At 43.4% G+C, this 23,219-nt stretch overlaps 1 long non-coding RNA gene across 1 annotated transcript in view; it reads right to left on the bottom strand.

Moving 5' to 3' along the window:
• Window positions 1-6,427: 6,427 nt before the first annotated feature.
• The window catches only part of LOC128324694 (uncharacterized), a 94,819-nt gene continuing 78,027 nt past the window's right edge, over window positions 6,428-23,219 (bottom strand). The window contains exons 2-3 of the long non-coding RNA XR_008307038.1: window positions 7,528-7,594; window positions 6,428-6,484 (exon numbers count right to left, since the gene is read on the bottom strand). This is a non-coding gene — a long non-coding RNA (uncharacterized LOC128324694). The remainder of the gene's footprint in view (window positions 6,485-7,527; window positions 7,595-23,219) is intronic.

Genomic DNA, 23,219 nt, shown 5'->3' with positions numbered 1-23,219 from the left:
AGGAGATCCAGCCATGAGGAAGGCGGCGCTCTCAAACTGCTCCAGTATAAACAAACCAAATGTGAGTACCTGGACTTTCACTGTTAGCTACACAGGCAGAAATGGTCTCTCCCTTGGGCATTACTGTGATGCCTTAGTTAGTACAAGCTGCTCTGGCTTCATGCCTAGGCTCAGGGAGAAGCATCGGACTGTAGTTCACCTAGAAGTGCTGGAAGATTAGCCTGACCTAGATTTCTTTTGCTCGCTGCCCATTCATCTGTTCTGGATTTTACTCAGCACTGATCAAATGCAAGGTTTAAAGGAGAAAGATACAGAGAACATTGCAAGAGCGTCTGCTTTGATGATGGCAGGGTAGCAGCTGTAACAATTTGGTTTTTCATTTAGGTGCCCGATAATTGGAGAAATAGTCACATTCCCAGTTAAAAATCCATAGACACCACTCTATGCCACATTGCTCTGTTCCTTCATCTGAAGCTAAAAGTTGTCCATCTGCTGGTATGCTAATCTCTGCTCCTCATCTATAAAATGTCACCTCTCCTGCTTTCTGCTACATTCCTTTATTCTGCAATAGCCTGCCCTGCATGGATATTAAAGCAATGAAGCTGTTTCCAAGATAGCGAAGCTCCAAATGGGGTTCCTCTTTCCTTTCCCCTCCCTTTTGCTTTTCTCTTTGTTAGTATCTCCTTCCTTCCTTCCTTCCTTCCTTCCTTCCTTCCTTCCAATCTCTTTCTCCCCCCCTTTCCTGCATTTTCTATTAAATCACCCCCTACTTTATATTTGTTTAGAGGAGCAAATGTGAAATTAAGGATTTCTGTTTGGTTTTCTCTCTATACACATATAAAGATAATATGCAAGTTCATGAAGAATTGAGTAAATACGCAAGTCTACTCAGCCTGCAATCCTCCCAAACCATGATTACCTGGGAGTAAGTTCCATTGAAGAGCCACCTTAAGTGGCGCAGCGGGGAAATGCTTGACTAACAAGCAGAAGGTTGCCAGTTCCAATCCCCGCTGCTACTATATTGGGCAGCAGCGATATAGGAAGATGCTGAAAGGCAAAATCTCATACTGTGAAGGAGGAGGCAATGGTAAACCCCTCCTGTATTCTACCAAAGAAAACCACAGGGCTCTGTGGGCGCCAGGAGTCGAAATCGACTTGATGGCACACTTTACCTTTAAATTCCACTGAACATGGTGGGCATTGTTCACAACTGCCACTCTCAACTCTCTGTACTGTTCTGGAGGAGGACCAGTTCTGAGGGACACTATCTGCAGGGTTGCCAAATTGTCTGAAGCAATTCCTGGAGCATTTCCAGATGGGACTTTGAGCTTGGAACGAAGCGGATGTGTTCTCACTGGAGACTTCAGGGCAATCATGAGGGGCTGGCAACCCTATTTGCTTGTTCTGCTCTCATGACGCTGTTTCCAATGGGCTCTTGCCAATCTTACAAGATCTGGACATCTCATAAATACAAATATAGTATATATCTGGTGGAACATAGCTTACCTAAATATTCTTGAGCATGATCTGCTACAAATAAGGTGACTTGTTTCCCACATAGTAATGAGCCTGCTTGTAGGAGCCCACTGCAGGCTTCCGTGGACCCCAGACATCAGATGAATCAATGTCCTCAGCTCATGGTTTGGGCCCCCTGCCAAAGGTTTTCCCTCCTCTGGATGCTCTGGCTCTAGGTCTTGCTCCATCTCCAAGCAGAAATTGAGAGGAAGGTTAACACTGCAGTCATCCATTCATTTTATTTCAACTTTAGAGATCAGCCCAGAGATGTGCTGGGTCTGGGGATGGTGGGGGGGGGGAAGACTGGTGGTTGTGGTAGGGGTCAAGGTTAGAGATTCAGGCAGGGGGAAAAGATCAAAAGTGTTCCTTCTAATTTTTAGATTGAGTGGAAATAGTTATATCCTGGGGAGGGGCAGCTTGTGAACTCTCCTCTGGGGGTGGCGGGTGGCCTCTTTAAGGTAAACGGAGCCGGTGCTCCGTGCCGCCCAGCAGCCCCCATGGCGGGGAATCGCCTCCGGCACTCACCTGGCCGCTGGCGGGGGCTCGCCTCTGCTGGGCAGCATGGAGCACCGGCTCCATTTACAGTTAAAGAAGTTGCCCACCGCCCCACCCCCCCGGAGGAGAGTTCACAAGCCGCCCCTGGTCTTGGGTTGCAGTATCAAGGCAGCGTGTGCACATCTCTCTCTCTTTTTCTCTCTCTCTCTACACACACACACACCAGTTAGGAAGTAATGAGCAAAAAAACCTGTAACCTTTTTAAAATCTAGTACTGAGCGGTATACTGCTTCTGCACCTGGAAGCTCCATTTAGCCACTCTGGCTAATAGTCCTTGGCCGGCCCCCTCTTCCACAAATCAGTCTCTGATCCCATTTTCAGCCACCTAAACCAGTAGCCATCCCCACATCCCAGGAGAGTGAATCTCATGGTTCTGTGTTCTGTGAAAAAGGGCCTTCTTGTGTCTGCCCCGATCTCCTGCCTGTCCCTTTCATTGGGGGACCCCCTGATAAAGGCACTGAGGCAGGAAAGGGGTGGTGGTGGACCAAGCCAAAAGCCAACACTATATAAAGAGTATGCAATAGATTTTTAAAAATACCCTTTCTAAACCTTTTTTTCAACCTGCTGCTCCCTGCCCTCCCGCCCCCAGGCCCTCAGCTCTGGTCTCTCTGGGCTGCTGGGAGGAGCCGCCGGGGGGAGCCACCATCGCTGCCTCTCGTCCTCCTTCCTCCATCCTCCGCCGTCTGCAGATCTTGATGGAAGTCTCGTGAGATCTGCTGCTGGAACTAGAGGAGGAGGTGGTCCAGCCAGGGGGAGGGAGAAGGAGGAGGCGGCGGCATGGAGGCGGCAGGGCCGAGGTGAGGGGGGGCAACAGGGTGTCGGGCAGTTGGGTGGCAATGGCGGGCACAGCAGAGACTACACACCCGCCAGAAACTGCTGCACAGGGGCCTGGTGTTTGTGCACACGCACCTTCGAGGGAACAGTGACCAAGATTGTAGGCAGGGCAGAAGGGAAGTGGTCATATAATTGCTATTTAAAAGAAAGAGGTGGGGAAATGTGAGGGTGAGGTGGTGGATTTTGGGAACTCATTATCTATCTATCTATCTATCTATCTATCTATCTATCATATTTTTATACTGCCTGATATGTACATCTCTAGGCAGTGTACAAAATTCAAAACAATATAAAAAGTCACAGATGAAAATCCATGAAACACAATAAGAACAATCACATAAAACAGTTATTAAAACAAATTAAAATTAATTCTAATTAAAAGCCTGTGAGAACAAGTGAGTCTTGAGGGTCTTCCTGAAAACAAACAAAGAAGGTGCACAGGAGATGCTCTTATTTCAGCAGGGAGCATATTCCAAAACCCCGGGGCAGCCACTGAGAAAGCCTGGTCCCGGGTCACCACCAGAAGAGCCGGCAGCAACCATAACTGGACTTCTCCGGAAGATTGTAATAGGCAGCAAGGTTCATGACCAAGAAGGCCCTCTCTTAAAAATCCCTGGGCCCAAGCCATTAAGGACTTCACAGGTGATAACCAAAACTTTGTATTTCATCCGGAAACATATTGGCAACCAGTGCAGTTCTTTAAAAAATGGTGTTATGTGGTCCCTTCGTGTTGTCCCAAAGACCAGTCTGGCCGCCGCATTCTGTACCAATGGTAGTTTCCAGACTATGTACAAAGGCAGCCCCACGTAGAGTGCATTACAGTAGTAGAGCCTGGAGGTTACCAGCTGATGCACCACTGTTAAATATAGCAGGGAGGATAAAATAACTTTCAAAAATAAAAACTGGGTTGTTTCATTTGTTTTTTAAAAGGTGCATTAAAATACCTATTCCATTTTCAATAATTTGGTGAAAATTGAATCTCCATACAAGCATGTTAAACCTACAGGTATAATTCTTAAAACTGAATCAATGGGTGTGTGATTTAATTCTTGAATATACAAATAATGAACAAAGTGATCATTCATATCTATCTATCTATCTATCTATCTATCTATCTATCTATCTATCTGTCTATCATATTTTTATACCACCTGCCACTGCCTAGGCGGTGTCTGAAATTTAAAATATATAAAAGTCAAAACAGATTAAAATATATGATGCAATAAAAACACCATAAAACAATTATTAAAACAAATTATTAAAATTATTAAAAATTATCTCTAATCAAAAGCCTGCAAAAACAGGAGAATCTCGAGAGTGTCCCTGGGGGGAAAAAAACCAGAGAAGAAAATGCTCGTATTTCAGCAGGGAGCATATTGCAAAGCCTCAGGGCAGCCACAGAGAAAGCCTGGTCCTGGGTGGCACCAAACAGGCTGGTGGCAACCGTAACTAGACCTTTCCAGGTGATCTTAATAGGCAGCATGGTTCATGACAAAGGAGGTGATGTCTTAAATCACCTTATATTTTATCCATATAAATATATTTTTTTAAAAATATCTTTAAAAGCTATATAAACGCTATACTCTTGGGTAGTGAAAATGTACATTTACATGTTTTAGTGATCAGATTTTATTTAAAGCAGTTATTTAAATTGGCCCCTTTTAAGTGATTTAAATCATTGGTTATGTGAACAGCTTTGGAGAGCTGCCTTGACAAAAAGGCTGTATAGAAATGTTTAAGATAAATAAGGAACACTTCTTAATTTGTCTGCAAGAACGTTTCTACTGTAATCTTAACAGTGAAACAGTGCCGACTGGGCTAGGAGCAATGTCTCTCATTGAAACTTCTATTTTATCCTTTTTAATGGCATTCAGTCTGAGTTCTGTGTAAATCATTGTTAACTGTGTGACTGTGTTCTGTGTAGCTACTGAATTCTGTGTAAATCAAAAGTTTACATACTACATTGCGAATTTTGATTCTGATAAAAATATTGTTTTACTGCCCTTAAACACTGTCTGCTGTTCTTCAAACATATTCCAGTTTTCTACTAGTTGTAGGTATTTACCACTTCACCACTCTTTTGCATTTATAATTGAGCTAGTTAAAGAATGGTTAAAAAGTTGGGGTTTTTTTCCTTCTCACTCAGAGCAGCAGTATAGGGATGCCACTTTTGTTTTGGTAGATTGCTCTCTGAAGTGGGTGGGGTGGGGGTATCGGTTATTCAGTAGTGAGGGAAATGCACTCTGCATCTGGAGCTATTCCCTGTCTGCAAAGTCTAATAGAGCTAGTGATTTGACAGCTTTGACTGCTTTAGATCTGTTTATTCATTGGGTGGAGGGTGATATGTCCAGTCCAGAGGCTCAGGCACAAGAAATATTCATAGATGTTCTGAAGTAATGCATGCTATGCAGACAAGTAACACACCCACACAGCATTCATGCATCCAAACTACAGCCCCACCAATCCCAGAACTTACCAGTCACCACTGACTCCCCCACATCACTAATTATTTATGTGGATGTCCTTGAGTGGTGGCCATAATCCTTACCCTTATTCTAAATTGACTTTATGACTTCAACATATAAGACCTATTTGGGCCTTACCAAAATTAGGTGCTGAACAGGCTTACAGCCCCAAAAGTAGGTCAGAAGTTCCACCCTGGCATGTCACTCATCCCCTTCACTGTGCCAATCATGGTTATGGCAGCATTCATCTGGAAAGGGATACACCATAATCGTGATGGGTGCTTCTGTGATCGGCAACTTGGATTGCCCCAGACTACTGATCATGGAAGCACCCATCATCATGCTTATGGCATTTCCTTTTTCAGACAAACCTGAACCTGAACTTCAGATAGCCCTACAGACCAAATAGGGCTACAGACAAATAGGATTACCTAAATGGTAATATCATGATGCCAGTTCAGCATGAGGGCAAGAAGCATTGCCCTCATTCTCAATTAGCTTTGTTATGCCACCATTTAGCCAAATCTGATGGGCTATAATTCACAATGTCATTCCCAGCTGGCAAGGATCACAGTCCTAGGATCTCAAAGGGCAGTTAAGGGAAAAGAAATGGTGCTGGAGTAGCAGTTGAAAGGACTGCAAATATTAGCAATTAGGAGTGACAAAGGTAAATATGGAGTTGTCAGGGAACATTTAATCTCCCCCTCCCCCTTCTCTCTGCCAAAACCACTAATTCTCTGCCAGAAATGTCAGCTGGAAAATATTTGGCACAGCACAAATACTAACATTTGACTATGGCATCTAAAAGAAGGCATCATTGTCTTATTCTGATGACATTCCTATATCCAGGTTGGAATCTAAACTCCCCCTTATTGCCATCCGTATGTGGCCAAAACAGGAATAATAGCTAGAAACTTTAAAGCAAAACATAATTTTCTTGGATACATTTATGTATTCACTCAACAGAGTTGTAGTTCTGGTGAAATCAGCTTTCTCCTACTGCTACTTTATTTGTCTATAGGTCCACAAATAAAGGAGAACTGCATCTGGATTCCTGAGCTATAAATGCCACCTCATTCGTGGATTATTTCCATTGCTTCTGTGTTGGCTTTACACTAGAAGAGAACATATGTCTCTTTTAGAAAGAAGGCAAAGTAGAAAATATTAAGGGTAGATCTAAAAAGAGATGTGTACAGTGGGTGAAAGAAAATTCAAAAGCCAACTTCCAAGTCAGACCCTCCAAAGGTGTAAAATGGTGGTAGCTGCAAGGCATTATTATTACCACTTAACGCTAGGTTAAAAAAGACAGCCCAGTGTGGCCTTTAGAAAGGAAGGAGTGCAGAACAGAACAGCCAAACAAAGTTTTAAAAGACCAGTGGAATGTAAGGGCTGCCCAGACCCCAATAAATGTCTGGATTTAGATGCTCTGAACATGTTACCCAAGCAATTTCCTTGGTCTTTACAACTTGGATAAATAATTTATTGGAGCAGTCATCCCCCCTCACCAATCATATAAAAACCATAAAAATATATTTATCATAAAAAGGCTGTGCACTTCTTAACAACAAGCTGCAAACGTGTGTGTATATTTCAGCTCACATAAAGCAACTTATGGGGTCTGACAGCCTGAAGACTTCAAACAGCTCCCTCTCCCCCCTCATCTTTTTTCTTTCTCTCCCCCCCTCCAATTTTCTAGGGTGTTGGAAATCAAGAGCAATGTTTAAATGTAGGAATTGGCCTTCGGTTTTCATCACATGTGGGAACTTCATGGATTACTAACTTCTCCATTAGCAAACTTGCATCTTTCCAAATGAAACCCTGCCTACAAGTGATCATGGTGGTTATTAATTAAGTTTGGAGCTCTATGGGCAAACTGCGGAGTACTGAAGAAAAACAATGTTTCATGGATGCCAACACAGAATGAGGCCCAGTCACAGAGCTCCAGATATGAGCTGTTGACCAGCTTTGCCAGAATGCCGGCAGCTTCTTTCTTAGGTTGCGATTTTTAAACCTAGCAAATTACGGACTATCCAGCTACTGATCAAATCATTAGGGCAAGATATGAAGGGGTTTCTTGTTGCCACATTGTTTTAATTACCACTGAGCCCTTTCTCACGATCGATGATGGAAAGTGGGGAGGAAGGCTGCTAGCACTTACCTCCGGGCAGACGATCCCTCTTCTCTTCTTGGGCAGATGGATCATTGAAAGTGTTGATGTGCGGCAACTGTGAAAAAGGCCAATTTCATGCTTGGAATCATTAGGAGGGGGGTTGAAAATAAAACTACTAATATTATAATGCCCTTTTACAAAACTATGGTGCAGCCATATTTGGAGAACTGCGTGCAGTTCTGGTTACCATATCTTAAGAAGGACATTGTAGAACTGGAAAAAGGTGCAGAAGAGGGCAACCAAGATGATAAGGGGCCTAGAGCACCTTTCTTATGAGGCAAGGCTACAACACCTGGGGCATTTTAGTTTAGGAAACAGACGACTGAGGAGCAACATGATAGAGATCTATAAAATCATGCAGATTGTGGAGAAAGTTGATAGAAGTTTTTCTTCCTCTCGCATAACATTAGAACTAGGGATCCCATGAAACTGATTGCCAAGATATTTAGGACCAACAAAATGAAGTACTTTTTCACACAATGCATAATCAACCTATGGAATTTTCTTCCACAAGATGAGGTGACAGTAAACAGCCTGGATGGCTTTAAGAGGTGTTTAGATCAATTCATGGAGGACAAGTCTATCAATTGGTACTAGTCTGAGGGTTATAGACCAGCCTCAGAGGCAGGATGCCTCTAAATACCAGTTGTAGGGGAATAGCAGTAGGAGAGAGGGCACACCCTTAGCTCTTGTCTGTGGGCTTCCCAGAGGCATCTGGTGGGTCACTATGTGAAACAGGATTCTGGACTAGATGGGCCTTGGGCCTGATCCAGCAGGGTTGTTCTTATGTTCTTATGCTTCAGCCCCTTCTCCTTCCTATTCAGATAGGAAGAGACAACCTCCAGGTTTTCTAAGAGACAATGTAACATCTGGAAGCCCACAGCATACTCAGGTTTAGTGGCTAACTGTCTATAGGGCAGAATAATCCCTGACAGGAAGCCGAGGTTTCAGGTAGTCTATCCTGGCCTCATAGGACTTTAAAGTATTTTATATTTTCATTTAAATGGAAACAATACATAGTTTTGAGATGTTGTCCCACCTTAAAAACGGGGATGTGGCAATAGTTGTGTATAGTTCAGGGCCACTAGATAGCACGGTGTGGGGAGAAAGGGAAGGTTTTGAAAGAGAAAATAAAAGTTAGTTTCTGTTTAAACTCAACATAGTGTCCAGCCTCTTTGCTATCTCCACAGTTATCACAAACAATAATAAGATAAGTTATATGTCTACAAAAAGTGTATGCCTGTTAGTTACTCTTAAAAATATGCTTTATGTTCCTCAAAACTGAAGGTAGGACTGACAGACATTTGTGCCATCACCACATTTACTATGAGAACTTTAATTGGCAGTGATCACCCAAGTGGGAGAAATAAGGAAAATCACAGAGGAAAATCACACTAAGCAGCAGGTAGGAGAAACAATGGTCCTAAGGTATTTAAAATGGTTAACATTTCCCCAATCAAATTGTTTCCCAGGATGTATTTCTGGTTTCCCAAAGTCATCATTTCCTGAGGGAATTCAATGCTAATTTTCCTTTGATTTTTTTAAAAACTGAATTTGGATTTATTTATTTATTAGAGTATGGTGCAATAAAGAGAGTTGTGGTTCAGAGTGGCTGAATGGATAAGGAAGTATGATAGGTAAGTATGAGAATATTAGTGTAAGGCGGGGAATAATATCTCATGAAAACTGGAGTCTTTTGAAGGCATTGCATGAATCTCAAATATATGTGATCTGGACAAATCATCATTGAGAGAATTCAGTGACTATGGCCGCTTTCACACACAACGCAAAACTGTGGGCACAATTGACCCATGGCTCCGCTCCCCCTCCCCTCCCCCCCACTCTCCTGTCTGAATTCGGACATCATGTAGAGCGATCTCTCTGCAGTCAGTGAGACAAGGGAACTGGTTGTGTGGGCTTCCTTCTTGCATGAAGGACAGCCCACAGACACGCACAGCCAATCATGGCCAGAGGGAGGGAACGCTTCCTCCCTCAACTCCCCCTATAGTTAACGTAGCCTGCCATTTCAAATTCAGACAACACGCAGGCTGCGTGGAACCTCAGGTTTGGGAGAAGAAACTAACTACAACTCGAGGGTTCAGATTGGAGTTATAAACTTGGAACCGAGGGTGGGTCACCTCACAGAACTGGCGTTGCAAGCATTCGGACGACATGGTGAGGGAACCTCTGCCCCCTAAAACTCCAGTTCTGTGATACATGAGAATGTGGCCATTGACTTGAACACTAGAACCTATCTGACCATAATTTGTTCTATCTCACTACTTGCATTTATCAAGGGCCGATAGATTATCTTTCATAAACAACATAGTTTTCCCCCAAACAATCACATCCATAATTCACTTTAGGAGAGGAAGAGGGCAATGTAACAAGGTGGGATGAGGGAATCCACAGGAGCAAAGTTTTTTTTAAAAAAAAGATACTCCCACATTAACACAATGGCCATAATAAATAGGATTATTGCCCATGGCAATAATGACAACAACGTGCTGGAATGTTTAGACAGTAGGATGTCGGAAAGAACGCTCTGGAACTGGACTTTGGTGGGTTGCATGAAACGCCCTCCAGGAGTGGGCACTCCTCAGGAACTACATTTCATGCCAATCATGTGAAGCCAGCCTAAGACCCAAATTATACATTTTGCAGAACTCTGTGCTTTTTCTCTGCAGCTTTTTAAAAAACCAAAGCAGCCATGGTCACATGGTGAGAGACTGATTAACTCTTTCCCCTCCCACTTTTTCACCCATGGAATTCCCTGCGCATGGATGAAAAAGCAATTTGGAGTGGGTAATTCTGAGAACACCTTAAGTGGTGCAGTGGGGAAATGCTTGACTAACAAGCAGAAGGCTGCCAGTTCAAATCCTCATTGGTACTATATCAGGCAGCAGCAATATAGGAAGGTGCTGAAAGGCATCATCTCATACTGTGCAGGAGGGGGCAATGGCAAACCCATCCTGTATTTTACCAAAGAAAACTACAGGGCTCTGTGGATGCCAGGAGTCAAAATCTACTTGATGGCACACTTTACCTTTAATTCTGAGGAGGACCAGAAAGGGTTGAGCGGCCTCTAACAGCATGCCCTTCCTCTGCTCTGACTCATAGCCTGCCCAGGCTGCTTGGATTAAAAAAAGAAATAAGATCTGGAGTGCTGTATAATTTGCAGTTTGAGCCAAATACTGTTCTAAATTTGTTCTTGCATTGTGTAAAGAATGTTCAGATCTGTGAATGTTCGGATACTGCTCATAGATTTTAAGCATATATTTTTTCTGTGTATAATTTCATAATGTTTTAATGTATATATAGAGTTTTGTATTTTTGTATTTGATACAAGCAATTAATGAGCCACTTAAAGGATATTTGGAGGTGGTGACATGTCTATACCTACAAAGATTAGAATCGTTCAGACAATGGTTTTTTTCCTGTGACACTCTATGGATATGAAAGCTGGACTTTGAAGAAGCAAGATAGAAAAAGTATTGACACTTTTGAACTTTGGTGCTGGAAAAGACTGTTGAGGATACCATGGACAACCAGGAAAACAAACCAATGGATCATAGAACAAATAGCACTTAATCAATCAATCAATCATAGCATCAATGGTATTTTAACTTTGATTTTATGTGAAGAACAGAAACAAGAGTCCTGCTGGTATGGACCAAAGGACTCATATACTTTAGAATCCTTTTTCTTACAGTGGCCATTTCTGGGAATCCCACAAGCAGGCCATGAAGACAAGAATCATTTCCAACTTATTATAGATAGCATTTCCAAATTTTGAAACGTATCTAAAAATGATGGGCACACTTTCACTTGCTGGCTACACTGGAGAAATGTGGCTTTAGAACTCAGCTCTAGATTTTCCTTCACAGTTATGACTCACGGGGGCAAAAGCTTCACCACTTCAATATCAGAACAGCAGCTGAATTTTCTTCCAAAGTCTTACAGCTTTGTAAGTTGAGGAGCCTCTGCCATTGAAAACCCTGTGCAAAGGTACCAGCATTGCTCAGATATTTCATCAGCAGTGGTGCTTCTTTTGGATATGCCAGTTCTTATAGCCCCTTTCTGGTTTTGAACTTCTTTTCATGCCATAAATTTTAACAATCTTGTTTTTATCACTGTACTCTGTACTGTGCCATTCTGTTCTTTTCTTCCACACTATCCCCCAAATACCTCATCAGGCACTCAGGCCACAGAAGCTGGTTTTAATACCTGCCTGGAATGGGGTGGGGGGAGAGTTTATGCTGGCTTGGAGGTTTTGATCGTGGTCCCTGTAATATTTAATCTCTGCCAGTGCTGCTTACTTTATGGCTGGAAAAATTCGAATGAGCATACAAACTCCCAATGCTGGACTGCGCTGAGTACAGCAACAGGAGGGCAATCTGTGCAGCTAGAGAAACTTGTGCCTTGATCTGATGATGTTGCTCTAGATGGGAGCCCATTTCTGTACTGAGAGCTGGGGTAACATAGTGGTTAATAAAGTGAGCTGTCAGCTGCAAAACTGGTTCAAATCTCACCACAGTTATGACCTCACTAGGTGGCAGTAGGCAAGTCACCATTCTCAACCCTTTTCAGTGGCAATATGGGGGTAAAATGGTGCTTAACTTGCTGCAGGGGAGCCTCCAAAGGCCTTCAGGTTCAGGCTCCAAAATTACCTAAGTGAACCTCTGTCTGTATCTTATGCAGTTTTTTTAATCTACCTCTCCTCCCCCTGCCTGTAGTAACAAGGTAGGTTCTCACTGTGCACACAGCAAGCAATTGTGCACACAGCAAGCAAAGGGAGAGGACAGACAAAAGCAGGGAGCAGCCATGGTTGCTGAGTTTTCCACCTAGCCAGGGCATTTAGAAGGAATAGCTTCAATTTCCAGGTTGCAGTTTCCTGGTAGTGGTGAGAGAGCCACGCGGTGATCATCATTTGAAGTTGCAGTCAGCAAGTGAGAAACATGCACACAGCAACCAGCCCTAGACACGGGCATCTACAGGACAAGCGTGGAAGAGGGGATGTGTGCCCTCCTGGGAAGTCTTAATTCACTCAAAAAGAAATGTGTTGTGACTTATGGAAAATGGGGGATGCATGTTTGAACATAATCTACTACAATTTAGTTTTTTTCTCATGGAGATGGACTTGCTTGGAAATCCAACAGTTTCCCTTTCCCATGGCTTTCCTGGGATACAGCCCAGGCTGCTCTGGTTCTAGGCTTTCCTCCTTCCCCAATCAAAGTTTGAGAGGAAGATGAGCACCACAGCCAAGCATTCATTTCATCTCCACTTTAGAGGCCAGCCTAGGTACCAGGTATGTGCTGGGATTAGCTGGGCTGGTTGAAGAATGGTAAAAATGATGGATTATTTTGCTCATTTGGAGCAACAATATAAAGATGCTATTCTGTCTTCTGGTAGATACAGTCTCTGAAATGGGATGGGGATCAGAGGTGCAGCAAGATATTTTTGGACCCTGAACCTAGTGGGCTTATGGGGGATTTATTTATTTGTTTTGTTTATTGTTAAATTTATATACCACCTTTCATTAAAGCAATCCCAAGGCGGTTTACAGCAAAACATTTAAACACAAGATAGTAAAAAAGACACAATTAAAATATTAAGTGGAAAAAAATATTAAACAAATCTGATTAAAATTTTAAAACAAAAGCATAAAAGCAATACAGACTATAAAGAGCAGCAGCAGAGAATCAAATAAATGCCTGGGCAAAAAGCCAAGATTTTACACTTTTTCTAAAAGCTGTGATGGAGACCGAGGAGCAAATAGCCACCGGGAGGGCATTCCAGAGTCTGGGGGCAGCAACAGAGAAGGCCTGTCCCGCGTGCACGACAACCGAGCCTCCCTCATTGTCGGCACCCGGAGCAGAACCCCCTCAGATGACCTCGTCAGGCAGGCAGCAACCCTTGGGAGCAGGCGGTCCCTCAGGTATCCCAGGCTTTAAGGGCTTTAAAGGTCAAAACCAGCACCTTGAATTGGACCTGGAAACAAACGGGATGGGCACTGGGGGTAGGGTTTGCTAAATAAGCATCCTCTACACACACACACACACACACACACACACCCCGAACAGCTGAAGGATCCACACACCTTCTTGATCATTCACCTTCTTGATCATTCACTCATAGGTCTGAGTCAGAATGTATCTGTAAAAAAAAAAAGTCAATAAAACCCCTAATGGATTCACACCGATTCTTGGACATTCACAAACCAGCTAGGACACAACATGTTCCACAGTTCAAAACACACCAGGATCACAAACCAGCTTGGACACATAATGCACTTGTAAGAGAAAAAATTAAAATCACAACACACGCCCTTGTTTCAGAATTTGGACACAGACCTTCTGGATCATAAACCAACTTGAGCATAGTGCATTTTTTTGTGGTGGTGGGGGATGTTTGTTTATTCAGATCGTAACAGTTAGTTCCACTCTCACTTAATGTAAAGTACTCTATGAATATAAATACTGTTACTCTTCTTGGCAGCTTTATTTCAAAAGGGGGGAAAATCAATAAAAATCACAAGATTGACCCATTTCCTTGAAATAAAAAAATGCACAGAATCCTGGCATCATGGGATACATGTGTGCCCAATATAAGAAATCTAAGCCCAGCCATTCCAGAAACATAAAGGGGGGGGGGGTTGCACTTTTTATGAAGGAAAGGGGCAGATTCTTCCACATGGGGGTGGAATGAAGATCCGTTGGTGGTGGTGGTGGGTTGCTTCAGTTCCATAAGTTTTTCTAATTTTCTGTCAGGAAATGAGACACTTGCATGATCTTTTTGAAGTTTATCCCCTCGCCCCATTTTTTCTGTGCCCAGTATGAAAGTCCTATGCCAAGTCATTCCAGGAGATCTAAAGGGTTGAGGAGAAAAGTGGGGTGCTTTACCTTTAAAAAAAAATGGAGGCAAAGGATAGATTTCTCCACATGGGGGCGGAATGATGGCCGGGGTATGTGTGTGTGCTTCAGATCCAGAAGTTTTGGTAATTGTCTGTCATAAAACAAGCCACTTATAGGAATTTTTTGAAATTAAAATAAATGAAAAATTAAAATTCAACAGATTGATGATATGCTTCCAATTAAATACATGGAGGCCTCTCCTCACCCCTGTTCTACAGCTGTGTCTGATATCAAAGCCCTATGCCAAACCAACCCAGAAACACAGAAAGGGGGGATAACTCACACAAGGCCCATACTTTCCACTGAGGATGAGGCAGGCACCGGCTTCTCACACTAAGGAGACAGTAGCAGACACAGCAGAGGGCATGCACAGTGCTCTGGTATCTGTAGCCAGTGGTGGCTGCTCTGCCCCCTTCCGACTCTGCCCCCCTGCAGCAGGCATGAGAGCACCCCTATGCTGGAGAGCTTCGTGGAGGCAGACAGAAGAGAGGCTTCTGCAGATCCTGCCACCCGCTTAACAGCTGATTGCCAGGTGGGGGAGGGAGAAGCAGCTCCAGCCTGCAGCAGCAGTGCAGGGAGACAGCCTCAGTCTCCTGTTGGCCAGCACTGCAAAGGGAGATGATTTCCAGTGCTGGTATTTCCCAGCTTTAATGCTGGAGAGTGGCCATGCTGTGATTGGGATAACCCAGCCACACTGCCTTGGGAGGGAGAGGGCAGGAGTCATGGTGTTCGCCACTGGGCTAGGAAATTCTTGAAGGCTGGTGGAGGTGGTGGCTCAAGAGTGTCCTGCATGATTTGGGGTCCCCCAGAGACAGCTGGGGCTGCTGCCACCCAGACCTCTGCCCTGAAGTCAGGTGGGAACGTTGCCTCTGATGGGAATATCTGGCTTGGTTATTCAGAAGAAAGGCAAATGCACCTTGCTTATGTGCAGAGGGACCTGCCTGCCAGCAATGTCCCAGGTAATGCTGATTCAGCTAGTAATTTGGCAGGTATGTTACTTGAAGTTGGATAGGGATGGCTGTAATTATTCACTGATGATATGTCCAAAAGCATTTCACAGGTGCAAGAAAAATGCACAGGTGTGCTGAAGTAGTAGTATGCACATAAACAATATAAAAAACACACCACCTCCAAAATTTAGCATTCGCCTCTGGATTCCCCCCACCTCCTGCCGCCGCCAAAAAAAAAATTATCTGGACACGCTTCAGATATAGTACATGATGCACTTTGAACACTTACACATGTTAAATAATTCATATATTATCTTATATGTGTCTACATGGAAATGCGTCCCTTTGTAGTCAATGGGAGTTACTCCTAAGCATGTGAGGTTGGGACATTGATCAGTCTGACCATAGCGGCAGTCGTATGGGTTGGTGAATGAAGGAAGCAAGAAAGCAAAATAATTGAAAAATGTAATCCACCTACTATATATTTTGAACAGTTTGTTTGCTTGTGTATTTGTTTGTGAAAAATAAAGCCATACTTCACAATTACCTACAGATACCAAATTTTGCATACACAATCCTGTCATTTAAATTAGCTGAATGCACTACTTTTTAACACCAGAATATGCTGGGTGAAAAGTTAACTTTAAAATATTTTTAGAAGAAATTCTGAATATAATCAGATTTTAACTGATATTACTCTCAATAAATTTTTAACAACCAGTAAACTAATGACAATGGATACAGCAACCAGCCTCAGAATTGATAATGAAGACATTGAAGTGGTCATTAGCTACTGCCTTTTAGGATCAACCATCAACAGTAAAGGATCCAGCAGTCAAGAAATATGCCACAAACTAGCACTTACAATGAAGTAGGGTTTAGGGATGTGAAAAAGGTTTGAGTGGGGTTTGGTTCTACGTCAAACCGGTTCGGTTTGATGGTTCGGGGGTCAAACCAACCCGCCCTGTTTGGTTCGACCTCGGACTAAACCCCCCCTTAACGGTTCGGGGGGTTCATGATTTTTTTTTTTAATTAAAAAAAATTTTTTTTTACCTCTAGCGCCTTTGAGGGGCTTCCTCTAGGCCATGGGGGTAGGGATGAAGGTTCCCCCTTCCCTCTTCCCCCGCCAGCCTCGTTTATCACCGCCGCAGCCTATTTTAATCGCTTTTGTTTGGGCCTTGGTAAGTTGGTGCAGCAGCCATTTCCACCACTGCACATGAGCAAGTGGCCTCTGCGAGGCCTGGCATGGTCCAGGGCCTTGCAGAGGCCATTTGCGCATGCACGGTGACAATGTTTAAAATAAATAAATAAATAAAATGGCTGCCACACATATGCAAATGGCCTCTGCGAGGCCCTGGGCCATGCCAGGCCTCACAGAGGCCATTTGCGTATGCACAGTGATGGATAGGAAGAGGAAGCTCCCCGAAGGGGCTAGAGGTAAAAAAAAATTATTTTTTTTTTAATTAAAACTTTGCGAATGCCCCCAGACCAGACCAAACCAGAGGTGAGGGGTGTTTCTAAGGGGTGGACTCAAACTGAACCAGGCCAGCCGGTTTTGTGCACATCCCTAGTAGGGTTGGAATGAAGGCCTTCAAAAGGATGTTTAGATGCCGTGATGTGTCTATACCAGGGATTCTCAAACTTGGGTCCTCAGGTGTTATTAGACTTCAACTCCCATAATCCCCAGCCTCAGTGGCCTTTGGTTGGGGATTATGGGAGTTGAAGTCCAATAACACCTGAGGACCCAAGTTTGAGAATCACTGGTCTATACCTACAAAGATTAGAATTATTCGGACAATGGTTTTCCCTGTGACATTTTATGGATATGAAAGCTGGACTTTAAAGAAGCAAGATAGGAAAAGTATTGATACTTTTGAACTTTGGTGCTGGAGAAGACTTTTGAGGATACCAACCATGGACAGCCAGGAAAACAAACAAATGGATCATAGAACAAATCAATCCAGAATTTCCACTTGAGGCATGAATGACCAGGCTCAAACTGTCATATTTGGACACAATATGTGAAGACCCAGCTCCCTTGAGAAGTCCATAATGCTGGGGAAAGTTGAAGGAAAGAAAAGAAGAGGACAACCAGCAGCAATGTGGATGGACTCGATTATGACAGCAATGAATGCACCACTGAGAGACCTTAAGGGCCAAGTTGAAGACAGAGCATCCTGGAGAGAATCTATCTATTTTACCGACCTCGGAAGGATGGAAGGCTGAGTCAACCTTGAGCCCCTGGTCAGGATCAAACTTGTAACCTTCTGGTTACAGGGCGGCAGTTTTACCACTGCGCCACCAGGGGCTCTATCACATGATCTTTCTCAGATTCATATTTACTATGATTTAAACTTACTATGTATGGTAATTATTCAATAAAATAAATAATGTTTTAAGTTGAAATCCTACAAATTTAAAACTGTTATTTTACTTCCTTTTTGCAAGCACATTAATGAAAATTTATATGATTTATATTAACTTTCTTGAACTGTACATGCAGGGTAACTACACAAAATGACTTTGCCCAGTTGGCAATGGGTCTCATCTACTACTATAGTTTATGTTTTGGAATGACAAATACCAAGACAACCTTGGTCCTCACATTTCAGGATTGCTGTGCTATCTTTTCACTCATCCTTTAAACAACAGGACACAAGTGATGAAAATACACATACGATCCACCACTCAAGTAAAGTACATGAAGCAATTTCCACCTTTAGAAGTTTAACATGTGCCATATAAATGCTGCATTGTATTATATTATGGTGGCTTACTCAGGTGTAGGTTCCACTCTATTCAGTTTACTCATGAGTAAATTGTATTCTATCTAGTAATATTTTCTGTTTTGTCTTTTAGACGTTTGTCCCAGCAGGATCCTGTAAGGAGAGTGTGGTGGGTGGAGTCAGAAAGAAAAGGGAGGAAAAGGAGAAGGAGAAAATGGAGTTTTTTCTGAATAAAGTCTTAGTTAAACTTACATAAAGATTTCTTTATGTTTATGAGGGAAGCAGTTATAAAAAAATTTGGTGATGAGATTTAGAACCAGCTATGCATGTAAGCCTACAAAGCTTGTGAATGTGCCTGCAACCTCATTTCATTGTATTACTGGGCCTACATTTCTGGACTGCTACATTCTACTATTGCTACTTCTGATTGTTTAGCCAGCTTCCTGACTTGTCATGCCTGCACAACCCCTGAAGGAACTTTTTCCTTATCATTCCCGGACTCAGTTATTCACTGGATGCCCACTGCAGTATGGCTCAGATCCCACTACCACTTTTTTCCTTCTCCATCCCAGGAGAACCTTGTCTTCCCTGGAAACAATGGAGGTCCTGTTTCTGCAATTACATCCTCACTATACAGACTCCTGATTTGACACCTGGAAAGCAGAAGGCTATATTGCTTCACTGTGTGGGCCTTGAACACCAAAGAATATATAATTATTTGCCCTTCCCTACCAACTTGGAAAGGGATGCCAACCCTTATGAAGCTGCTCTTCAAGCCTTAGATGATCATTTCAACCCTACTTTGAATGTGATTGCTGAACAAGTTCAATTCTAGCTCCCAAATGCCTGGTGAATCTATCTATCAAGATGTCATAGCATTACGTGCCTTAAGTGTAACCTGTGAGTTTGCCAGCTTTACTGATGACATGGTCAGGGATCAGACTGTTATGAAAACAAACTGCTCCAAACTGTGTGAAAAACTGCTACTGGAACAGAAACTAAACTTGGATACGGTTATAGAGATAGCTAGGAGGGTGAAAAACCACTGTGCCAAATCACTCTCTTTGGTACCCCGAAACCAACCTACTAAAATCCAGGCTGTTCAGTTTAAATCCTTCCAAACCCAATCTTCTCATATGGCACTGCCCCAGAAAGTGGCGGCACAGGAAAGAAAGAGCTACCAATGCTACCACTGTGGAGACTGGTCACAAAGCCAATTTTGTTCACTGTTCTGCATGGAAGGTCATTTGCAACAGGTACAAGAAAAGGGGACACTTTGCTAAAGTTTGCAAGTCTGCTTTCCACTCCATTACCGATCACTGAGGCTATTCCCACAACCAGGAGGAACCGGACTAAGGGAGCCTAGCCTGATTTTTCCTGGCTGTGTGCTGCAATGGGAGCTGTGTGGCTCCTGGCAGCAAACCTCCCTAAGTGCCCCTCCTCTTAAACGGGGTTAGCAGATTGTAGGGATATGCATTTCGTTTTGGATACAAAACGTTTTGTGCACAAAACAGGGCATTTCGGCTGTTTTGTAGCCAAAACAAAACACCCAATGCTCAAAACAGAAAATTTTGTAGCCAAAACAAAATGTCCCTGTTTCGGATACAAAATGTTTTGTTGTTTCGGCTGTTTTGGAACTCCATTTTGCAATCGCAAAAAGTCTTTCTCCTTGGGTCTCCATTTTGAGTTTTGACATCTGTTTGAATTTCCGGCCCTTCCAGCCTGCAGATTGGCCAGCAAAAGCATGGGCAGATCTGCTGGGAATTGCCTCCTTATTCCTTTTAAGGAAATTTGAGGGTAAAATTTACCCTCATTGGCCAGTGGAGTGTGTGCATTTCATTGTTGTTATTTCACACTGTTGTGTATAGATCAATTGCATTTCTTTGGGGGGGGGATGTGGATGTGCATGACCTTTGGAAATCTGCCTGGTTCCTTGCAAAGCTCTGCTGTTGTTGATGTGTGATGTTGATGTTATTTGAGGTGGATTCAGGGCAGAAAGGGGGCTTTGGGGCAGAAGAGTGGGTCAGGTGGTAGTGCCCCAATGGGTGCCTGCTGACACCCAGATTCCAAAGGAATTGGGAAAGGGGCTGATTTTTAAAGAATTTCTGAAGTTGGCATGTCTTTGGAGCAGATTTGGGGCAGAAAGGGGGCCTGAGGGGCAAAACAGTGGGTTGGGTGGCAGTGCCCCAAGGGGTGCCTGCCACAACCCAGATTCCAAAGGAATAGGGCAAAGGGCTGAATTATTAGGAATTGTTGAAGTTTACGCATCTTAAGGTTTCCCCCCATAGGGAACAATGGAGGTTTCTGCAGACCCATAACTCCACCTGGGGGGCACTGGGGTGGCCAGGAGCAAGTGGTGGTGTAGTGCACATAGGGTGCCAACCACTGTGTTGCTAAACCATGGGATGCTGGGTTCTGTTGTTTCTGAGGTGTTCTGAGTGTAGATTCTCTGGTAGCATATGAGATTTTCTACAACAACCAATGAATCACTCTCATATGCTATCAGAGAATCTACACTCAAAACATCTCAGAAACCAGTACCCCATGGGTTTGCAACCCTTGGGGGTGGTTGGCACCCTATGTGCTCTACACCACCACTCGCTCTGGGCCACCTTGGTGCCCCTCAAGTGTAGTTATGGGGCTGCTGAAATCTCCATCATTTCCTATGGGGAAGAACTTTAAAGACACATAAACTCCATTAAATCTTTAAAAAATCAGCCCTCTGTCCAATTCCTTTGAAATAATTCTGGCAGTTTCCTTGCCCCCACTGGGCACTACCACCCACCCTACTCTGCTCTGGGCCACCCCTTTCCCCCCAATGTGAAGCTATACTTTTGCCAAAACCTCCATTATTTCCTATGGAAAAAACTTCAAAAATTCACCAAAAATCAGCCCTTTGCCCAATTCCTCTGAAATTTGGGTGGTAGTTTCCACCCATTGAGTACTACCACCCCCACCCACTATTTTTGCCCCGGGGGCACTTTTAAAAATCCAAAACATTTCAGATTCGGATTTTGCCATTTCAAACAAAGAACAAAATTTGGGTGTTTCGGTTTGGCTGATTTTGAACAAAGAACAAAATGGGGGTGTTTCAGATTCGGGCCAAAAACACAGAAAAAAATGCACAACTCTAGCAGATTGTGTGCTCCACTAACCCCATTTTTATTGTGAGTCAACACAGCGCAGCTCTGCACCACTGCAACTCACGACTGCAACAAGCCTCCTGGCGTGGGGGTCTCCCCAGAATGCCTCACACACTTGCACGGAGAATGCTGCGACTTCCGGGGGCCAGGCGGCCCCTGGTCCCTGCTGCCCCTACCGGCTCCGTGGTGGAGCTGGTAATTGCGTAGGCAGCTGATCTGGCCTCCCAGGGCTAGCCACCTGATCATCTGAGGGTGAAGCCCACTCATCCCACAGAACCCTCGTAGGTCCTCCACACTGCTCATGTGAATAGCCTCACTATACAAGGAAGAAGCCGATGAACCACTTCCTGACAAGATTTTGACAGATTCAGAGCCTGCTTCTCCACATTTTCAAGTAAGTCTTAATGGCCATGAAGTGCAGATGATGGTTGATTCTGGTTCTCCATACACTATCATTTCCAATCTATTTTACAAGAAACTCCTTACAGCGTAAGTTCTACACCTGCAGCCTTCAGACACCCACCCATGGGGATATGGAGGATCCCCTATTGCCTTAAAGAGATACTCCACTGCTGTCCTGGAATACAAAGGATGTAGTGCAGAAGGGAAAGTGTATGTGTTCACAAAAGGGAGCCTCAATATAGGGCTGGAAATATCAGAAAGATCGACAGATAGGCTAAGAACCAAATAGCACAGAACTTGTTTTACAGATAATAAGATAATCCATATGCTGATATGATTGCTGATTTCACAGATGTTTTTGCTGATACTGTTGCCGATCAGCCCAATTCTGGGGTAGCATGGAAGGCACCCCTCTATATGATTCTAGATTGCACGGAACAGTGTGAGGCTATGGGATCATAGCCCCCATTTTGAACTTTTCATCCTGCTAGGGATTGGCAAAGGTTCACAGCTGGTTGTTTGCATGACCAAGTGTTGGACAACATGCCAAGGGTCAAGCCAGCACAGATTGAGGTAGGATGTTACCACCCCTTTCTATACAGAGATGCATGAGCTGTATTTGCTTTGATTCAATTTGGATTTGGACAAATTCAGACCACTTAACAAGGTCCTAGGGGCACCAAATTTGGTTGGTGGGTAGGGCCCCATGGGTGACACCTACCACCCAAATTTCAAGGCAGTGGTTGAATTTTTAATGAATTTTACCTTGGTTGATTTATAATGATTTTTTTTTAGTTATTACTGATTTTGAACATTTCCACCATAGGAAACAATGGGGATTCGAAGTTGCCATATCCTAACCCTAAAATGGATCCACAGCTTTCATTTTTTTAAAAAAGAGAAGCTCTAGCCCTTGTAGAAGTGGAGTTACGGAGCAAAATGTGCAGTCATTATTTTTCAAGTGTTTGGATTCTTTGGTATATAATAACTTTTCCTCATAATGAATCCCTATGAAGATTCATTGCACACCATCATTTCTTCTGTTCATTTTGACTCTCACTGGACAGTGCCAACTGTCAACTGCCATGTGCCAACTACACACATCCCCTGTAAGGCAGTGGGTTACTAGTTTTAATTTTTAGGAATATTGAAATGTTTAGATTCTTTGGTGTCTAATAACTTTTCCTCATAATGAATCCCTATGAGGATTCATTATACGCCTTCATTTCTTCTGTTCATTTTAACTATCATTGGGCAGTGCCAACTGTCAACTGCCATGTGTCAACTACACCCCTCCCCCCCACACACACACTGGGGGTTTTTTTTTAGTTTATTTTTTAGGTATTTTTGAAGTGTTTAGATTCTTTGGTGTCTTCATTACACACCTTCATTTCTTCTGTTCATTTGGACCCCACCGCTTTGCAGGTGGGGATGGAGAATTCGTGGTATCCCATGCTTCAACTACCCCGCAACCCACAAACCACTGGGTACTCAGGAATTTTTGAGGTGTTTAGACTTTTTAGTGTGTAATGAATCCTCATAGAA

This window comes from Hemicordylus capensis, chromosome 4 (genome assembly GCF_027244095.1).
Source record: "Hemicordylus capensis ecotype Gifberg chromosome 4, rHemCap1.1.pri, whole genome shotgun sequence".
NCBI lineage: Eukaryota > Metazoa > Chordata > Lepidosauria > Squamata > Cordylidae > Hemicordylus > Hemicordylus capensis.
This window is presented reverse-complemented; position numbering and strand designations above follow the sequence as displayed.